Here is a 2,266-nt window from a genome sequence, read left to right as displayed (position 1 = left end):
ATTAGATTCGTCTCGCGATTTACGGCCTATCCATGCAAAAAAATTTATAAATAGACTTCATTTAGTACTTCAAATTAGCAAGATTTTTTTGGCATCTTTGCGTTTACACGTTTTTTGCGTTTTTGCGGAAGGAACTAAACAGGCCCTTTCTTTCTTGATTCTGGAGTACAAGTCAAGTCATGCCCATGTGAACTCAATTCCTACAAAATATTACAGAATTATATGGATAGTAAAATTCTGCTTATGCAAATACAATCTTTACCTGCTTTCTCTCTGATCGTTTTGAAGGCCGATGTTTGAAAGGAATTAGGTTTTAAAAAAAGGATTTCTTGAAGGAATCACGCAGGTCATGTACCCAGTTTGTGGAAACCCATATGTTAATTCGGTGAACATTCATGAATCATCAGACTAGAATTCTTCTGCCTGACTCACGCCTCTCGGAAAATGCTGCCCACAAACGTGCTGCATTGGATGCAAACTCAAGCTACCCGATTCACCCTAAATACAGTACTCGTCCTGTACAATGACAGACGAGTGCCATTGTTTCTTGCATTATCCACTCTGTCAGCAAGAGGTACAATAATGAGGACGATGATTGTTTGGAGTTGCTCAGGTAACCGCTCAGGAGGAAAATAATGTAGATTATTTCCCAGGCTCATCGAGCAGAGACCTGCTCTCGAGATGTGAAGACGTCATCATTGCAACACCCCTTCAGAAACCAAAAAATGATACAAGGGCTGAAGAAATAAAAAAAGAAACAAGTAGCGTCGAAAGAAACAAGAAACAAGAGCAGTGGATCCAGAGGAGGCGGCGTTGGGCTCGGACTACTTTTAAGCTCCGCAGGGCGGGGGAGAACCCGCCGTTCAGACGAGCGAACCATGTTTTTCGTCATCGCCACCGCCGCCGCCACCCTCCTCGGATCAAACGGGGGCAAAGAAACAGAAATCAAAAGGCAAATCACGAAGAACGAAGCAAAACGGATCTCGTATGGAGAGGGTTGATGAAGCCTCGGAGGAGCATGGCGGCGCTGGGGTCGCAGGACGGGCGGCGCGATGGAAGAGGCGATTGGAACCCTAAGGACCTAGCAGGGCGATGGATGATGGATCTCTCTTTATATAGGGAAAGCAGCCTGGTTCGTCGGAGGCCCACAAAGATGAAAGATACGTGCCACCCTTCTCGAGTGGGCCCTGATTCCGGCCCAGGCGCCCAGCTAAACCGGTAGTTTTGTTTTCTCCTCGGCGCGAGGCCCCTTGGTTACGTGCAAGCAGGCCCAAGATGCGAAGGCCCGCTGGCTGCACGAAGCGGCTTTCGCTCGCTAGGCCTTGGTGTGCTCGACAAAGAAAAAAAAAAAGAGAGTAGCATTTCCAATGTAAAAACTAGACACTCGTGTGCATGTTTGCACTATCTATTATATACTTCCTCGATTTACTTTATTAGGTGTTAGTATTTGAAAAGTTCAAACGTTAGGATCTGAATCTTTAATTATTATCAGTGTACAAAGTCATAATAATATCAATAGATTCACAACTCAAGATCTTGTGACGCCACGACATGGATTCTGTAGTGACAGTTGATACACGGCACAGCTGCTGGATGGTCCAAAACTTCTCCAAATCAAATCCTAATACGCCTTTCAAAAATTAGAGTAACATAAACCATGAATTTCACTAAACAAAAAAAAACAGGAAAGTCAATCACCTGGAATTTGGACAGTAACAGCACACATGGTTTTCGCAGGGAGAAAAGGACGGATAGGTCAGCACGTGTACCTGCAGCGCAGGCTTTTTCCCCTGTGTACGGCCGCTACAAAAGCAAACGATTAGCAAATAGATCTCATCATCACACAAGAAGGTTTTTTTTCATAGACCAGAACACCTCTCCCTATCACCTTTGAGCTTTGGACCCCGGCCGCGCGTGCTTCTTCTTCTTCTTCCTCTTGGTCTTGGCCTATTGAGCAGCCAGCTTGGAGGCCGCGCTCGTGCGGGCCTCGGCCGACGGCGGCGGCCGGGCGAAGCCGGCACGTGCGACGCGACGATTTCCACCCGCGTCGTCACCCAAAAATCTAGCTACGGTGCACGCGCGAGAGTCGGCGGCGGGTCCAAGGTATCACGCCGGAGACACGGACGGAGCGCCAACCGCCAACGCCCGCCGGTAACGTGCGTGCATCCGAGACGACGAACCACACGACTTCCTCGGCGATGGAGACCGAACCCGGCCTTTCTCCGTGGCATTGAGGGTCACTGACATGTAGGCCAGATGAGAGATA

General features: G+C 48.1%; 1 non-coding gene across 1 annotated transcript; it reads right to left on the bottom strand.

Annotated features, from left to right (window-relative positions):
- Positions 1-605: 605 nt before the first annotated feature.
- On the bottom strand, positions 606-704 carry LOC112891249. Its single transcript, XR_003228475.1, has one exon. It is a non-coding gene; the product is annotated as a small nucleolar RNA snoR128 (small nucleolar RNA).
- Between the last annotated feature and the right edge of the window lie 1,562 nt (positions 705-2,266).

The sequence above is a fragment of the Panicum hallii genome, chromosome 4, assembly GCF_002211085.1.
Source record: "Panicum hallii strain FIL2 chromosome 4, PHallii_v3.1, whole genome shotgun sequence".
NCBI classification, from domain to species: Eukaryota; Viridiplantae; Streptophyta; class Magnoliopsida; order Poales; family Poaceae; genus Panicum; species Panicum hallii.
This window is presented reverse-complemented; position numbering and strand designations above follow the sequence as displayed.